At 38.7% G+C, this 20,098-nt stretch overlaps 1 long non-coding RNA gene across 1 annotated transcript in view; it reads right to left on the bottom strand.

The window, feature by feature from the left end:
* Positions 1 to 354: 354 nt before the first annotated feature.
* The window catches only part of LOC120523138, a 53,110-nt gene continuing 33,366 nt past the window's right edge, over positions 355 to 20,098 (bottom strand). The window contains exons 2-3 of the long non-coding RNA XR_005632558.1: positions 9,902 to 9,959; positions 355 to 471 (exon numbers count right to left, since the gene is read on the bottom strand). This is a non-coding gene — a long non-coding RNA (uncharacterized LOC120523138). The remainder of the gene's footprint in view (positions 472 to 9,901; positions 9,960 to 20,098) is intronic.

Here is a 20,098-nt window from a genome sequence, read left to right as displayed (position 1 = left end):
TTTTTTGTAATCTCTACAGGAGGTATGATTTTAAGATGGCAGCATGATGAGCACAAGATCAGCGATAGGTCCAAAGTTTTCAATTCATTTCATCACCACAGATTCTGATGGAAAAATAATTTACCAGAAGAGCGCTTTGCAAGTTTTCACCATGCACAGCAGCACATCCTTCGCTATTCAATTGCTCCTGGCCGAGTCGCCACGTAGACAAAGACGACAATCAGGAGCACCACCACCGCTAGCGTGGGCAGGACAACAGTTGCAATCTGCTGCCGGGCCTCCTGCATCGCCTGTTTCCTTTCCTTTTTATCTTTTGAGGTTTCTTTCTTTGGCTTCCCTTTTAGCTGCCTCATTTTGGGATATGGAGGGGAAAATCCCTCGGCGTCTGGTGTGACGTCAAGATGCCCTCCAGTCCGAGATGCAAGTGGGGTTGGGAAGGTGGGACTGGGCTTCAACTGTAATGTTGGTCACCTGTTAAGAGGAGGAGAAGAATAAAGTCAATCTTGGTTGTGCTAAGCAATGGCACGGTGGCACTTCTGCCCCACAGTAAGGAGACCCGGATTCGTTTCCCGGGTCCTCCCTGCATGGAGTTTGCCTGTTCTCTCCGTGTCTGCATGGGTTGCCTGCAGGTTAGGTGCATGGTAACTTATCTAATATGTTCTTCAATGCCCACATAGTCACCAAGTCAATTCAGCCTACCACAGGACTGAAGATAGGAAAGCAGCGGGAGATGTTACTCAGAGGTGAATGTGGCTTCTCAGCAAATAAGTTATCAGAAACGAGGATATACAGCCCATAAACAAATGGCGTAGGGGATTCAGATTTAGATGGCAGCATCAACGGAGTAGGCATTCCAGGATTGGAATTTCACTTGGCTCTACTGCCTTGACTGTTGGGCATAAGGGTCAGTTTGGAATAATAAGGAAGCATGTCATCAAACAAGGAAAATAAAAAAGAAGATAGATGGTTCGTTGTGAAACCCAAACTGTGCTACTATTTTTTTCATTTGTTTGAGTAAATTAAAGTTTAGGTGGCGGGTGGTGGGGATGAAGATTACAATGTGTGTGCCAAAGCTGCCTAAGATTCCACTAATTCAGAGTAATTAAAGCTAAAACTGTAAATACCACTACTGAGCTGACATTGTACATTCTAATAGTGGCAGACTTTGGAAGAGTGTGCCACACAAGCAGGAGACAAGCAGCCTGAAGTTAATGCAGTGCGTGGCTTTGTGCCAATGTTCTGCACAGCATGGTGCAGGCCAAAGGAAACGGGTGCCGCTGGCTTCTGTTCAACACTCCTGAAATGCGCCAGCATCACTTTGGTTAGAACTGTACCTTGAATGTAGTTAATGTACACATAATAAAGGGTGCCAATGGAGCCTGTACATGGTATGCACATGCAGTATTAGCAAATAGTGATTGATGTTTACATAGTCATAGTAGTTAAAGATCTGCAGGAAGACACGGCTCAAAATGCAGGCAACAGGCAGCAGTGATGCAAATGTGAGCTGCTGACAAAATAAGATTCGCCATGGCCCAAGTTGACCTGTGGCTGCACTGCGTGATGAAAGGACTGCTTGGGTCTCAATGTTTGTCTGATGTGCATCTCTTATTTAAAAGGTAAGGAATTAGGGGCATGTAATTTGTGATTGCACAGGGGCCGTCTGAGGAGCGTCTGTGCTGCACCCCAGCTTAGCCCCATTTGCATTGAAAGGTATCCAATACTCTTTTCACGCTAGAATTGTATAGCAATTGGTGCTTATTCCTTTAAGACCCCAGTTTAGGAGGAGGACACATTTCAAAACCGCATAGCCTAAGCTGATTACATTATGTGAAAACAATGATGTTTTTAAATAATGGCACAAGTGCAATGAGTCCCGTCTCTTAGGAAAAGAAAAAAAAAATGTTTAGCAATTGTGTATGTTAAGAATATTAGAATTTGTACTTATAAATGAAAAAGAAATATTTTTGGATACAGTACATTTTTAAAAAAATTAACTAGTTTTTAATATTCAAACTGTAAAATACAAACGCACACATTTTAAAGATGAAATATGAATGCAGCAGCTTTACTTTGCTAGCAAATTGCAAGTATCAAGTTGAGTGCATTCTTTCCTATACCTGTAAATGATAAACTAAACCGAAACACTTTACTTTAATGTGAAAGTGTATTTTGCTTTTTCAGATTTTCTTGGCTGCCACTGCTTCTTACAGCAAAAATAAATAAATAATAATAACAATAACAACAACAGGCTACTTCCACTTTCACATGCACAAACAGTGTTTAGGATGCCATCTAAGCAATTTCAGAAGCAATGACGTATCAAGCACAAACTATTTGTTTTCAAGTAAAAGAAAAAATAAGCTAAAAAGAAATGCATAACCTTAAAATTACAAGGATATAAAGGCACACATTTGCCTCCACTATATTGAAAAATATATACCATGTGCAAAAATATTTTAATACTATCCCAGATTGATATTTTTCATCCCAGCTGTAACACTTACCACTGCTTATTTTTTAAAAACAAAAAAGGAGATTGCAATTTAAGCTTGTAATTTCAGAGGTACACACAGTCTTACTTCATCACTGGGAAAATAATAAATGCTTAAAGTTAGGGTTATGCCAAATTAAGCTTGTAACTATTTTACTTGACCTCAGAATAAGTACTGACAATCTATAAAGAATATTCATGATTGTTTTGATTAAGCACTACTTCCACAAAAAGTTTAAAAATAAAAAAAAGAGACATGTTGTCTTTAATAATCTTAATATTGTAAAATATTGTATATGACACAAAAAAAGTTGGTGAATGTTTTGGCAGTACCTGCATTTCTGCATTACTTACTCATGACAATGTGGTTTGATCTTCATGTCACAATAAACATACACAATCTTCTTGAACAAATACCTAATAAGTATTTCTACTAATTCTTGCCAGTGTCAAACACATTGAGTGCATTTACATGCACATGCAAAACCAGGATAAGGTGAGTAACCTGGTAAAGGCAGAAACATGGTTTCTAAATAACCTCCGTTCATTGTCCACATATGTCAAAATGCTCCGACATTAGTAAACTAGGCAAAGAAGAGTTAAAGATCATCATTGGCCACCATGACACCAAATACAAGCATAGAGACTGTGACAATGTTGTTCTGTTTTATAAATATATTTAGTCCTCTATGTCCTGTGAAGTAAATAACAGCCCCCCCCTTTTTACAACCCTGAAAGGAGCTTCTGAAGATTCAATATATGGACACTGGCCGCCGCATCACTGTTTTCAACATATCTATAGGATATAGCGAGATTAAAACTAAGCTCACACTTTATTTATAGGTTTCTGTTAGCGGCTTGCATGAATGAACACTCTTTTCTACTTGGATGTGCAAATGACCCCTGTATAGGAGTGGCATGTTTCTTGCCTTACACCCAGTGCTTCTGAGATAACGATAATACAGGTACAGTCGACCCTTGACATACGACCGGCCTGACATGCAAACAACTTGATTTACGGCCAAAATTTTTGTTTTGATTTATGACCAACATCTTGCGTTACGAACTGAATGCGGTCACGTGTATCCGCTTGTGCGATTGTAAACAAACAGCCGAGAGTGTTCGTAAGCGTCAGTCGGAGCCCAGATACATGTGTTTGTGGACGTAATTTCGGTCAGTGCAGTGATTTATCTATATATATAATTCACTAAGACCATGGCAAGCAAGACGCATAATTACTAAGGAAGGAAAAGAAGGTAACGAAGGTAAAGAAAGCGATTGTTAAGGGATGTTAGCTAGCGGGCTGGCGCGGCACATGATGATGTCATCAGGCTGAGTCAGCACCGGCTTGTTTTGGAATGTATTATTACAGCAGTTCACAACACGGCCAGTGCTCGACTACTGTTATTATTAACTTGAGAAACAGCGATCACAATCGAAACGAAGAAGGAAATTGTGCGGAAATATGAGAGTGGCATTCATGACCGATCTCGCTAATATGTACAGCATGTCGAAATCCACCATCTCGACAATTTTACAAAGAAAAGATTTGCATAATGAGCCTCCTTCTAAACAATAACCACCTTCCGTTTCATTCTCCTCCTCCTCCTCCCTTCCTGCAGCCCAAAGATGTCAAATTAAATGGTGAGTACAGTATGAAATTGTTGTTTCTGGTAGGCAAGGGACTTTTTATAACTTTTTGGTTAGTACATTAGAAAAATTATTGGTGTTTTGGTAAATTATGCGCATTATACAACCCTTTTTTATTATGAAAAGTGTTGCTGTGGGAGGTTTGGAGCGCACGGTGGGTATTTGCATTATTTCTTATGGGAAAAATAGTCTTGACTTACAACCAACTTGAGTTACAACCAGCCCTCGCGAACGAATTGAGTTCGTAAGTCAAGGGTCCACTGTATTTTTTTACTTCAATACAATAAGTATTGCATTATGTTACTAAAAAGTAATTCGACTATTCAATGCATGTTACTTCAGTGTGTTAACCCTAACACTAGTCCTGAGATTGTGCTGCTATACTTAAGAGCTGTACATTCAGATCAACATCAATATAGCCATTTCTGAAATATAAAAACAGTTTATATCAACTAGTACAAGGATTAATGCCATCACTGAAGCATAGGCCCCAGGAAATGTACCTTTGTGTACACTTCTGCCTGTGGCTGTTGAAAATGAGTGCAAACCTAACACATGCATAGGCGATGTTCAATGGACAAAAAAGAAAGTGTGCAGACTACAAAATCCTTAACTCTAACCTGGTGAAGGGTTTACATGGCCAAATAACCAGGCTACCTGCAGACAAATCTATGTACGTTAACCTGGTTTTTCCCATACTCAGAAATATCCAGTTTTGCTAACTGGAATAGAAATTGGGTTTCTGTAAATAGCTGGGTTTTTCAAGTGCATATAAATGTAGTCACTGTTTACATATTCAAGGTCCAGGCTGGAAAAAGGATGTAACCCATCAGGTCAATAACTATCAGTGAAATACGATTGCAGGTATGGCTTGAAGGCACCCAAATTTGCTTACTGACAAAATCTGATATTGTAAAGAAACATATGTTCATGTAAACCATACCCAGATAAGGGGAAATATCAGAGGACCTTAGAAGAAGAATAGAGATTCATAAAGCTTGACAAAGGCTTAAAAAGAATTTTTAATGGTCAGGGTGTTTTGATCATAAAAAGCACAGCATGCAAAGATGAAGGTGAAAAGAAACTCTACAGAAATGCCCTGAACTTACCTAAACTACAGTTCATGTTTTCACTATAAGAAAAACACTGAACAAGAATGGTCTTCATAGAAGGGCACCATGAAGGAAATACCGTTCTCCCAAAAAGATTACTACCAGAAGTTTAATTCTCTTACAAAAATGCACAAATTGATTGTTGGTGTGGTGGGGACACACACACTGCACAGTAGTACCAAAACACTATTTCAGCTGTGGACATAGTGGACAGAGCACCATAGTTTAAGGCTGTTTTGCTGTGACAGAGCTTTGTACCACAGAGAGAACAATGAATTCGGAAAATACACTAGGCAATTTCACAGGGGGATGTCAGTGTAGTAATTTTCCACTTGAAGCTTAAGCTTGAAGAAGTTGCTACTAAACAATGACCTGAAACAAAGAAGTAAATCATATCCCAACCCAACTGGAATGCTGTGACATGACCTGAAGAGAAATGTTTATCCAAAAATACAAACAGTACAAATAAACTCAAACACTTTTGCAAGAAGCAAAGGTCTAAAAGTGCTGCTGATCAATCTGCAAGCCTGTTCAGCAGCTACAGGAAATGGTAGGTGGAGGTCTCTGCTGCTACAGGAAGATCAACCAGTTACTACAGACCAGGGGGTTCACAGACATTTTCAGTCCTGGACCGTGACTGTTTAAAAACAATGTGTTCAGTAATGACAAGAAGTACTGCAATTATGTGTGTATTATTAGTTCACACAGATTGAGAATGTCTATTATTGTGACTTACTTGAGGGTCGGACCAGATCTAAGTGAGTAATTAATGCAAAAACTTGGGTCATTAAGAAATTTTTTGCACAATGATGTAATCATTAAGCAATGTATATCAGATATCCCACTTGCCGCTTAAAATTTTAAATCTGATTTGTGGGTGTACACTTATGGTTTAAGCCAGTGTAACTGCAATTGAAAAGGAAACTAGAACTGCTAAAGATCTGGGGTATTTAATAAACTGGAGTACTTTCACAATGTATTTACATTTAAAATGCAATCTTCACACAAACTCAATGCAATATAAACCAGCCAGTGTTATAAATAATTGTCCCTCTTCAGTATTGTTAGTCTTTCAATGAGGCATAAAATGTCTTAACGTACATATTACACTAAAGAAAATTTTACTTTAGCTGCTTCATGTTAAAAATAAATAAGCTGCAAAAAATATGTCTGAATACCTCTCCTCATCAGTAAATTTGAGCGAACACTGTCATTTTACTTAATCAGTCGAGCCAATTGCAAATCATATACTTAGATTTAAATGAACATATGTTGACACCATGGCATTGTCATTTCTATCTTCATATTACCTACTGAAAATGTACCTGTAATCATTATCCATAATCATCACGCAAAGAAAACAACTGTACATTTCTTGGTGGAGCAGCTTGGTATTTTTGACAGCTGTTGATTTTTTTTGCCTTTCATCTTTCTACAATAGTGTACATTTTTCAGCTCTTTCATCATTTAAATTCTTTGTTCACATAAATCAGCAAAGCAAATGTTTACAATTAAATAAAGCTATTAATTGCAGTTGCGACACCACAGAAGTACTGTATGTGCTCAGTCATTGATCTCTTTTGAAACTCCTGTCTCTCTAAATAATAAAAAAAAACCTGTTAGATGACTTGCCATTTATTGGCAAAATTGCCAATACACACAGTCATTTAGTTGCTCTGCTAAATCAAATTTTCAATCTAATGTCACCACATGTCAAGACATGAGTCACGTTTACAGATAAGCCCCAGTGGGACACAATAAGCCAGATATAGTCCAGACAGAAACTGAGGTCTCTTGCATGCTGACAGCATCTCTGAAACAGCATAGAAGCCTCTAAACTTAAAGGGGCACATCTTTACCTCAGAAGGCAATTAATGCTAAATTTTCTTTTTGGATTATTTTTCAATCATCTAGATGATATACAGTAAACCTTTTGTGTATTCACATACATATTATATCAGCTATAGATGTTTATTTTAGGCCAAATCAAAATGAGAGAATTTACACCCAGCAAATCAGCACAACTTCCCAAAACAAACACAACTCTCATTGTAAAATTAGTCTCATCCTGTTAACACTAAGGTGCATCTTATTCTTCTAAATATTGCTATGAGTATCTGTTGTTTGCTTTACTGTTAGCTTGAAAAATAAGTACAGTACTATTGACAGGTGGGTCACTGTTTCTCATTCCTATGCTTTCTTCCAAATTTTCTCTTTTAGAATTTCTCATAACACAGACTAAATTTTTAAAAAATCTGGATGATTATACAAACAAAAACTTGAAGAGACATTCCAAATAGACTGAAAAAGGATGGCAGAGCTCAGATTTTATTTTTTAAACATGAGCTTCAGAACGCTTTGAAATTGGCAAATGATCACATAAGAGATAACACTTCATGAAATGATGGCAAAGTTGGTTTTCAACAATGCAAATAATTGTTTATTTTTATGCTTTTTTCTTTTTTACCTAAAAATGACACTAAGTATGTTTTGTGTTCCCTAATTATCTGCACATGAACACTGCTGAACTACCTAAATTGTAGAACTGTAAGACACAACTTAGTACAAAGGGGTGGAGTGGTGGCTCTGTGGCTAAGGATCTACACTGGTATCTGGAAGGTTGCCGGTTTGAATTTCCATCACTGCCATAAGGGATCCTACTCTGCTGGGCCCTTGAGCAAGACCCTTAACCTGCAATTGCTCCAGGGGTGCTGTACAATGGCTGACCCTCCGCTCGGACTCCAAGGGGTATGCGAAAACTAACAAATTCCTAATACAGGTAGTCCCCAAGTTACGGACATATGACTTACGAACATGGCCACAGCTACTGCATCTGCCTGGGAGACGCAACACATGCTCCTCAGTAACTGCCACTCTGTCATCTTCGGCTTGGGGACGCTGCAAGAGGTGGCTGGATGGAGGCTGGAGGGGGGCAATTTTGCTGCTTGCGCAGTGTAGTGTCCCTCGGGCACACCCTATTCATTCTCAGTGGGTGGCAAACGGTGACCCGGGGACCATAGTCACCGGGGCCACAGCTACCGCTCATGTGCAGGATGGAGGCTAGATGGGACGGTTTGTTGCCTGCTCACCATGCCACCGCTGCTACTGCTCCTAAATGGATGGAAGCTGGATGGGGCATTTCACGGCCCACCCACCGAGAACGAATGGGGCAGCCGTGCGTGCTGTTGATGCTACAAGTGGTGACCCAGACTTTGGAGGATTTTGCATGAAGACCTTAATTTCCATCTATACAAAATGATGGTAAGTGCAGGAACTCACTGAGAGAGCCATAGAGAGTTGTGCGCGAATATTCTGCAAACCATTCATCAAGATGTCATCGTCATTTGCAGTGAGAAGGCACACTTCCATTTGAACTGTTAGGTAAATAAGCAAAACTTTCACTACTGGGCTGAAACCAACCCTAGTGAACTTTGTCAGAGACCCATGCACAGTGAGTGTGTTACAGTTTGGTGATCTGTTGCAGAATTTGGCATTGTAGGCCCATACTTTTTTTGTGGGAGCAACAGTCACCATCACTTCAGAAAATTACATTGAAATGCTAGAGAACTTTTTGTGGCCCCAACTGGAAGAAATGGATGTGGTGGAAGCCTGGTTTCAACAGGATAGAGCAACAGCTCATACAGTGCGGAGATCCATGCAAGTTTTGCGGGTGATATTTCTGGGGAAGCTGATCTCCCTGCACAGAGATATCAGGTGGCCTTCACATTCGCCTGATCTCGCTCCGTGTGATTTCTTCTTGTGGGTCTATCCCAAGTCAAAGGTATACACACACCAACCTCAAAACCTTGAAGCCCACAAGGATGCTATTCACCACAAAATTGCCGCTAGTCTCCTGGACATCAGCCAGACAAGATGGCCACCACCTTGAAGACATAATTTTTAAAACACAGTGAAAAAAAATCTATTTTGTATACTGTTTCTTGTGTTGTAATGAAATTTATTTTATCTTTTAGTGTTTTTGTAGAATAAATGTTCGAAATGTGGTACTTCTTTTTGGCTCACCCTGTATTAAAACTTTATTAAATTTAACTTCAACTTCTTTCCTTAATTTTTTTTCATTACAGGTATGTAAAAAAGTACATCTGACCTGATTATGGATTAATTCCAGTTACAGTTCATGTTGGGCTAATACTCTTTAAATGTTAGCCAATAATAACAACAACAAAGAAAACACTTACTTGAATACCACATTTTTTAGAGAAGTGTAGCTCAGAGTGCTTTAGAAAAAGGTAAAAATTAAAGTTATAATTGCCAAAACAAATAAAATGTAAAAATAGAAGACTTTTTAATGGAAGAGAACATGGGAGAAAAAAAAAAAAACAAATTAATTTAGGCAAATAAGTCTAATTAGTAGAATACAGTTTTGTAGATTAAAAATAGCCATACAATTCAGGCTTACCACATGTCCAAAAAAGCAGGGGACAAGTATCAGAATCACTACCTGGATATGGAATATGAAAGTAAAGTATGTAAATTTATCAGATTTTAACAATTGCCTCAGATTAAAAGACAAGATGAATCAAAAAATACCAAAAGCCTTTTACAATGTTATCCTATTTTATACAGACAAATAAAATATTGCCATTTACTGGAACAAATTGGGATCAGATAAGCACAAACTAACCTTGTCCAGTGTTGCCTTGCTTCCAAAGCTCCTCAAACAGATTCCTGCCCCCAGCAACCTAAACAGAAAGACAATCACAAACCAATTCCACATTAGGAGAAGATTTATGTCTGAAAGCTCAATTCTGTTCTGCATCTGTGCAAAATGTTTTTCATGACTTCTGAACTAATTTGATGGAGGCAAAGTTACTTTCACACTACGAATACTCCAAATATGAGAAATATAAAATGCAGCGTGTAACATCTGCCCATACCTCATAATCAATAAACAAAAGATTATGCTTTTAAAAAAAAGGAAGGCATACTTTAAATATAGAATAGAAGTTGCAAAGGCCATTGTCAGCATTACGTGAGACATTGCTGTATTTCAATTAACCTAGTGGGAAGAGAATTTTTACTTTAGCCTAAAATTACCATTTTGTTGTGATATTTTATGGAATGGTTTCCGAGTACAAACAGACTACATTATAAAATGACCGAAGGCCTAAAACCACCCTGCTGAATACTTAATCTTTGATGAAATTGAATTGGGGCTGCAAGAGTTTTATGGGTTGAAGATAACTTCAGTATTTGAGGAGTTGAGGAAGAGGGATATTTTTTCTTTTGTTTCTGCCTTGGCAGGAAACTGACCCAACAAAAATTTCCTGCGCAGTTAACTTAGCACTAGTCCTTCCATCTATCCAAAAAGAGGCAATTTAGAGTCACCAATAAACCTAATCTGCATATCTTTGAGCTGAGCAAGTAAACCATAGTACTAGGAGAAAAAACTAAATAGATAATAGGCATAATGTATTAGGATTCTTCAAAAGACATTCTACACTTTGGTTCTAACCCCTTTTTTGTGAAGCAGATGGCTCATCCTTTGCACTATTATAACCCTTAGTCTGGTGGTTCGGGAACTTGTTACCATGGACCTTGCAGTCATTTCATGATTTGCTTTCGAGTTATCAGCATGGCTGTGCATCTATACATTTACATACAAAGAATGCATACAAAGAATGCCACAAAACTATTGTGCGATAATACATTACTGTTAAGGGCACTAAACTACATCTGTTTACAAGCATGTAATGATAATGTTTTACTTTACCAAAGAGTATACAAGTGGATTAAGAGATTCAAAAATAGATGGCTGTGAACATCAAGCAGCAATGAGAAGAGGTACAACACTAGGACCATTTTTTTTATCAACAGAAAAGAAAAAACATGTTAAACTAAACAAGGTTATTGATTTGCAGGTAATGACCAGGTGAAAGATAATTCACACTCTGTTACAAAACCATTTTTTCTGCAAGCACAGAGAAGCTCGCAAAGTACTGATTCAAGTGTATTAAGAAGCAGAGAGACCAATTAACTTGAAATAATGAAGTAATGAACGTGAAATGACTCAAAAATAAATGAATTAAAATAACTTTTGAAGAACCCTCATAGAAACTGCATACATTAACTAAGCATGGATCTGAACCAAGGCACCTGGACTTGTAAGATAGTGGTGCTAAACAGACACGTGCAAACAGACATTAGTGATTAAAAACATGAAGTTAGATGAAAAAACAAAAGTCATCTGGAAACAGCCCAGACGTAACAAATCAATATTTCTGTTTCTTACCACCACAGAATAACATGAGCTTCACACAACCTCAAGCCTCATCAATTTTCTTTTCAGTATCTCGTTTAATGCTACTCATTAATGCATGCAAAGACAGATTTGATACTTCAAGCCACACACAGCAAGTCTGTCACAACTCCAAGCCAAGCCACAGCATTCTCACATTTAAAACAACAAATGTTTGAACAGCTCTGAATGCAGATTTTTTTTTTAATGAGCTATGAACACTCCTAAGAAATCTGCATTCCTGAGACAATGCACTGGAATTATTTGCTCCAAATTAAAACTGAATTAATGTAATTTTGCCTTCTCAGCATTCTCGGCATTTACTTTGCAGGTTTAGGCTAAATGTGCACAGTCCTGCTGCATATTCTGCTCTTGGCAGCACAAGGCCTTACAAAAATTATGACATTGAACATACTGCTGCCAGATGTTCGCAAGCTGAGAAGGTGTCTTGCAAGCAAAATGTGATCATTTCTTTAGTCAATCATTGTGCAATTAGTAGATCATAAATGCTACAGAAACAAACAATACTTGAAATGTGCTCCACTGATTAAAAATCCAATAACACAAGCATATATAAAAAGGTACTTCTTCATCTTCTACTTATGCCTTAAAAGAGATATATAGCATTTGGCACACTCTCAATCATATAAGAGACCAGCTTCGTTAAGTCTAGAAATAACAATAACATACGGGGGGAAAATAACACCTTCATCTGCTCAAGTGTCTTGTTAATAGGGCAGCCATTCACACATTGTTGAAGTGGTTGAGCTCTTTGTTTCACATGATATGCCTTCTGCATTTAGGGGTGATGTTCAGGAAAACAAAAGCAATTCAAACACAGTGAATTTTATTTTATATTTAAGAAGGGAAGAATACTTACTTTCTTCTCTGTTCATATCAGCTAGCATGATTATTGTTTACATGAAAACTGTGCTAACACATGGTGGATACAGTCCATGGTAGGAAACCATGAATAACCTGGTGCCATTCAGTACAAAGCAACAATACAGCTAATAAGGAGCATAAATACACTCATTCACAATGTTAAGGCATTTTGAAGCTATGGCTAGTAGGGACAAGACAAAACTGATACAGTATAATAATGCAACATGGAACATCCCAGATAATGGGTTTCTGACATACCCAGCCTGCACTTTTTAGGGTTAGCCATCAACCCTGCCAGCCGTAAACTGTCAAGGACCACCCAAAGACAGATGAGATGAGATTCCCAGTCATTCCTAAAAATGACAACATCGTCGAGATGGACACCAGCATATGTGGAATGGGGACGCAGGATCTGGTCCATCATCCACTGAAAGGTCAATGGTGTACCATGGAGACCCAAAGGGAGCACTGTAAATTTAAATAGCCTGTCAGGAGTGGTGAATGCAGTCTTCACGCAGCTGGACTCCTTCAAGGGCACTTGTCAATATCCCTTCGTGAGGTCGAGGGTGGAAATATATCAGGCCTGCCTGAGTTTCTCCAACAGCTCATCCACACGCGACATCGGTTTATGTATCAAACTTGGAAATCTTATTCAAATGCCTAAAAGCATTACAGAACCAAACTGAATCAAACCGTTGGGCTTTGAGACAAGTATGATTGGGCAATACGAGGGCACCGCCACGGTAACACCGTGTGGTGTTACAATCTTGTGTTTCGCAATTGTTGTCTGGCCAGGCATGGTTGAAAAGACATCAGAGTTCCTCTCTATCACCGATAGCAATTCTGCCTTCTGAGTATCAGTTAAACTCACGCCTATAGCAACTTCTGTTTGAGGGACTGCCTCGAATGTGACCATGATCTCACACCATTCATGCCACTCCTTCAGCAGGTTAATATGCAAAATCTGTATGGGCTTCCGCAACCCTGGAACCCTAACTTTATAATTCACAGGGGATATTCGCTCTTCGATGACTGCCGGACCCAACCACTCAGTCCGATATTTATGCAGATATGATGGAATCAACAACAGCACTTGATCCCCCTTCTTAAACTCAGTTTACTTGCCTTGTTTTATCACGTTTCTAAGTCTCACGCTGAAGATATTCCACCACAATAATTCAGAGACTCCCTAACAGCAAACAGGAGGAAGAGTACTGCTGTATCCCACGAGGTCGGGTCATCATGGGCAACTTGTCGAATCACCTGTTTTAGGGTTTTATTAAATCATTCAGTCATTTCTCAGCGGATCGTAAATCGTGGAGTGTAACTGCTTAACTGTAAAGCTTTCGCATAGCTGCTTTATGATACGAGACATAAAGGGAGTGTCCTGATCAGTCAAAATCTTACGAGGGATACCAATGAGTGAACATGTCCGAGAGAGCTTCTGCAACAGAGCAGGCGTCCGCTCGCCACAGCACGACCATTTCTGCGTATCTTATGGAGTAATCAACTAACATGAGCATATACTGAAAACCGCTTTTACTCTTGGGAAGCAGGCCAACAATATCTAATCCCATCCTCTCAAAGGTGACGTCTAAATTAGGCATTGGTACAAGAGGTGCCTTGGCAGGTCTGTGAGCAGAAACTAGTTGATAGTCGAGACAGGCCTTACAAAATTGTTCCACATCCTGGGACTTATTCACCCAATAGAAGCGTTTTGAAATGCGTTCTCTCGTCTTTTCCACACCAAGGTGACCCCCCAAAACGTGACTGTGAGCAATTTTTAAAACCTTTTCCCTATGCTCCCTTGGCACCACCAACTGCTCGATATGCCCATCACCCATGCAATCAGAAATCACCTGATACAGAAAACCATCCTTAAGTAAAAAAGGTGGCGTTTTAAAATTTGGGTCCTCTCTCTCCAGATAGTAAGAACCATTTGCGACGTGGGCTTGTATGCATGCAAAATCCAAGATGCTATTGGCTCATTGCAGACGAGCAAACTCCGTCTGGATGGCGGTCTCTGCTTCCTCCTTGTTCAGTGCAGCATTGCACTCACCTCCCACCTCCTGGCCTGGGGAGGCTGTTGGTGTGCGTGATGGCGTGGAAAAGTCTGCAAGCTGTCCCGGGTCTTCAATTGAGGATTTGTCTGGACAACTCTGGTTCAATTTGAAACCCAGTTCCTTGACTGACATGGTCTGTGGCGAGCACCTCTCTATTTACTAAGGGGGAAGGTGCTCTGCAGGTGGCCAAGACCCGTAGGAAGAGGGCATTCCTTTTTCCTATTAGGAGTGGCCAGGGTGAGGTGTCTGATATGGCAGTCCAAACCTTAAAATTCTTTCCTTTAAATTTCAGAGGGAGTAATATAGTCTTGTATGTTTTAATGTCCTCATGGACACGGGGGTTTGCTGGAGCAAGTCACGGCAGACTATGCTGAGGTCACTACCCAATTTCAACAGTGCCGAGAATTCCCATCTGGCCAATGTAATAGAGACCTTAAAATTGTCCTCCTTTAACACCTTGGGGAAAACTTACGAGCCGCATACTTGGGCCAGACCGATAGCCATTGTTTGCTCAGATGGGAGGTGGCACTCCGAAGCCAGATGCCCCAGCTGATCACAGCGAAAGTAGCTGCATTCAGTCTACACTATGATGTTCCCACTATGGAGTCTTCCACCCGTGGCGATGGTGACCATGGAGGTCTCTGCTGGCTGGATCTAAATCGGGGTCGAGCCTGGGTAGCCCCATTGGTTCCAGGTGGTTTATGCGCCCTCTAGTCTAGTGAGCTTCTTTTTCCACAATGCGCTCAAAAGCATCTCCGCAGATCCAGCTTTGAATCAGGTCCATTAAGCCCAGGATCTGTCCTCGTATGTGGCAGTCTGGATCAATATGCCACAGATGAAACTGGCACCCCTTGACAACTGGGCTCACAGCCAAGCGGAGAAGAATCTGTTTCTTCAATGAGTTATACTCGAGTCTTTCGGGAGGGAGGTTTTGCATGACCTGTAGAGCTTTCCCAATCAAAAACAGGGCCACGATAGCCAGGTTGCCCTATCCCAGAGCATCAATGTTGCTGTGTGCTTGAAGAAAAAAAATGGAAACACTCAGGGTTGGATCGCAAAGACCGAAGCGCCGACAGGAGCCTCATTTTGCTCCGCTTGTAACATGATATGATATGCCTCTTGGAATTCCATTGGTGTAAGACCCCACTTCTGGTACATTGTGACACATGAGTCACTGTCTTGCACCCCAAAACACAAGGCTGTGTCTCAGTACTCTAGCAAAATCAGCTTTATTCAACTTGAAATGGAACAGCATGGTTATTTGATGCAGCACGAGCTACCACTCTCCTATACAGAGACGCAGCAAACAGGCATAGTCAGTGGCCAAGTTATACGGTTCCCTGCATTTATAACATCCCTTTCATCACCCATCAGCGACAGGCGCATATAGCGCAATCTCAAAGGGCTGTGCTGCGAACTTGTGGTTGCCTCGGCAACGGAAAGCTGTCCTCAACAGACGCAGCAATCGTTCTTCGGCGTGCCGTCCTATTTGGGGGTGGTCCTAAAAGAGTTCAGAAACCTCAAAATAGTAGTAGGAGTATGTGTACAGCGTACTGTGAAATTCTTACTTGCATTTCTTACCAACGTTTTAATTCAACTCTGTTTATCAGTTAAACTGAATGACACCTTTATCCGTTATATCTGTTATATAATTTAACTGGTTTAGAAAGGTTAAATAGTGGATGAGTAAAAAATTTTTCTCCATATATCAACAACTACAGAACAACAGAAATTGTCTTACCATTGGTAATACTGGACCACATTCAACAATGAGTGGGATTAAAATATGTCATGCTCAACTATAAAATTAGCTTTGGTAAGGCAACAATTGGCATAGCAACCTGTGTAACTTTCTTCAATTTTATAAATTACTTGCAAAGGCAAATTAAACTAAGAAATTAAGAGTACAAAAGTGGTTCTGCTTACACCACATGGATATTTGTTGAATAAAAAGAAAGGAGAATGATTAGCTTAATCCACCCTTCATCTGACCAGGCATTCACTAAAAACTAACTGCCGTTTATAACTTCATGCTAACATTTCAAATTTAGTATTTATACAGTAATGAAACCTTAATGGCAAGGAAATGAGGTTAAGAGGTTCATACAATCCACTGAAAGCATTCCCATTAATCAAATTACACCTATTTAAAAGACACTGCAATTTCTACTCCACATCAGGTCAATGCTCAAAATACAAATGCATGCTAGGAGATTGCAGGAAGGTTTTTCATGTCAAAGATGGCTTGTGATGGTCTCAGACAAAAGTTTAAATCAGCAGTTAGGATACAGCATCCAGAAGTCGCCACAAAAAAAAAAAAAATCACACTTTTTACTTCATGCCTCCCATAATTATTAGCTTCTTGTAAATCTGCAAAACTCAACAATATTTCCAAGAGTCTAATGATACCAAAAATATTTAACAGTCAGAGGGTGTGAGGCTGACGAAACATTCGACAAAATGACTAATTTGCAGCAGGATTTTGCGTGCCCAGAGTTGCTCATTCATCACTGTCAGAAACGGCAGCAGCCTTGCAAGTAAAATAGACATTCAGCACCACTGTGGTATAAAGCATCTGAGATTCAATTACAAGGCACTTACATTTGCAGGATTTCATTACCACTTGATATTATTAGGCCTCACTTCAATATTTGGAAGGTTAACTGCATAAAATACAGTTTCTTTTTGTATATAGCTGGTACAATAAAAAGTTGAATAGTTAAACAATGCTAAGGTGTCAAAGTTTATGACTAAGAAAAGAAAAAAAAGTATTCATGAAAAGCATCACAAGATGAGAAGTTAATGATTTATTCAGCACAATACAATCCCTGGATAGAAGTTATTGATCAGCAGCTTTTCTGCCATGCTGCAGAAAATGGAACTCTCTGAATGAATCAGATGTTGCCTATACCTTCAGAGTTAGTTCTGACCCTCATTTATTTTATTTTTTTGCCATTTTTTCTTCACCTGCAAGAGCTCACCAGCATAGCAACAGTGGACTAAATTTAGCTCCAAATCTCTCTCTCAGTTGGCCTCTAATCAAATTATAGGCTGAAGACGAGTCTTGATTACAAATATCTGCAAATCGAGCATAGAAACAAGTGGGCTGCATGAAAACCAATCACAAATATTTTACACAGACCATAAGCAACAGTTTAAAATGGCAAATTATGTGCCGGATATAGAGGTGCTACAGGGGGTACTTTTGTGCTATAAAGAGTGATGGAGAAAAGGCCAGCAGAAAAAAAATAATGGGCTATTAAAGAACCCTGACTGACTGATCAGGCCATACTCTGACAGATGCCAAGTGGAATTTACAGATAATAGTTCATGGTTCTAGGACAAGGCAATCCTGCGCAATTTATGGGGTCGGTTTCTATGAGGCAGTAACAGTTAAAAGGCATCAGTGGAAAGCATACAATATTTATTTGCTTTTATTTTTATAATGACTGAACCAGAGATTTTTGACTTAACACAGATGGACAGTCCATACCAGGAGATTTAATCATTTTTTGTTGTTGCATACTTCTTGTGGTAGCCAAAATATTAATAACAGTCATGAATTTAACCACTTAATCCAGTGCAATCCTGTGCTAGAAGTTATCAAGCCATCCAGTCTTTGGTCCTCTTCGTTAAATGCACCTATACATAACTTATCTGAAATTTTCACTTGATCCTACTTACAAAACATCTTTTTGTTTGGTGCCGTTAGTGTGGTGCCATCACATTTGGTCTTCTAAAAACTTACATCTCTTTTCTAACTCAAGCTAAACCCTATTTCCCCCTCTAATATTTGAACATTTTTTTTATCTGCCATCAATTGTTTTGAGGTATATGTGTATGAGTTTGTTTCTGGGAATGCAGACATTACTTTTTAGAAATGAATTTCCCCTTGCAAAGTATACACACTTCATCCAAATTAAAAACAACAATGTTAGGAAAATTCAGTTAAATGTAAAAAAGTAGTTTAAACCCCTTTTTTGGTCTTACAAACTACAATGAAGCTACCATTTTTGTGTTAACAAAGGAGCCTATGACCATTTTCAAAACTTGCACTGCACATTATAACACCTGATCATGTTCCAAGTCATTCTATGTACACCTTGCTACAGCAAGGATTTGGAGCTGGATTTTGAGGCAGGGCTAGACATTGGTGACGCACTATCAGACTCTGTCATTCTGACAACTGATGCAGTCAAATTGTCATGCATATTGCACTACCTTCCTAAAACCAAAGAAAGATCAAAAGTCTTTTTTTTTTTAAATATGAAACCTGAGATGATAAAATGAAGGTAAACAACTGGGGCTTACCAGGAATGGATACGCTTTTCTAAGTGGGGCAGCCCTGTACCGAATCAAAAACTGAAACTTCTCCCTGAAAAAAATGGGAATTTATAACATAAGAATTTGCTACAGTTTGATAAACCGGGACTCTTATCTTTAAACTAAATTATACTGCTATAATTCTAAACATTTTACATTAGAGAAAATGGAAAGATTCATATCCAAATATTGCATTTATTTTCTAAATGAAAGCAGTATCTGTAGCAAAATCAGGAACCAAGTTTCAAGAAGTTGCCTTGCCACTACAGAAAATACCCTGTTGAACTGGCCATTTAACCAAACATGCATGTACTTAGAATGTGTGTGTGCACCCAACAGCAGACAGAGTAACTAGACTTGAATCACACCCAATCATCATGACATCTTTAATGTGCTGTGTTTCATTTAAATTTTAAAAACTTTTCCATGGTATTTTTAAAAACACTCTTTCAAAGTATAAATTAGTCACAAGTACTGTTACTTAGCTAGAAACATTAAATGTAACAGTATTTTTTATATGATGTTTGTTATTATTTATCATGGCAAGAGAGAAACAGTGTTATATCCATGCTAATTTCTAGAATATAAAATATGTCTATATGCAGGTTTTTCCTCCACAAATCAAAGATGTGTATGTTAATTAGAGCTGGTTGATGTGGACAAAAATATTATCACGATGATTTTTTCTGTATCGATTGATTTCAATAATTATCACGATATAGTTTCATATTACTGCTTCTGTTTTTAAATTTATCTATCCTAATATATTCTGAATAAACAAGTTCAAATAAAAATTATAAATAAGCAGATAACATCTATTTTTGAAAAATGGCACAAACTATACAATTAACATTTCCTTAAAAATTCTGGAATGTGTTTGATTTTCAAGTTTTCCGAGTGATTGCACTTACATTAGCTCAAATTAACAGTGCATTGTATCAATGTAGAAATACTGTGCAAAACAATTTAAAAGGGGAAATTAGGGCTGCAACAATTAATCTACATAATCAATTAGAATCGTTTATTGACAATTAGGCTAAATATGTTGTGCAGTCACTTCATTAAGTTGTGGACACATTTGAAAAAAGACAGGCAGTAATCAAGTGCCAGAAAAGACAATGCAACCCAATACTTGGAGAGTTTGAGAACACTTTATTCTGAACACAAAAAAGGTCACAAGTTGCAAAATATGTAGGTCTGACCACGTATGGCATGAAAGCACAACAGGAAACAGTTTGCAGACATTTGCTCTGTAAATTCCATTCTGTATCAATGTAGTGAACAGTAATACTTATGTAAGGATTCAATGTAC

The sequence above is a fragment of the Polypterus senegalus genome, chromosome 2, assembly GCF_016835505.1.
Source record: "Polypterus senegalus isolate Bchr_013 chromosome 2, ASM1683550v1, whole genome shotgun sequence".
Classification (NCBI taxonomy): domain Eukaryota; kingdom Metazoa; phylum Chordata; class Cladistia; order Polypteriformes; family Polypteridae; genus Polypterus; species Polypterus senegalus.
Note: the sequence above shows the minus strand (reverse complement) of the source record. Positions and strands in the feature narration are given on the sequence as shown.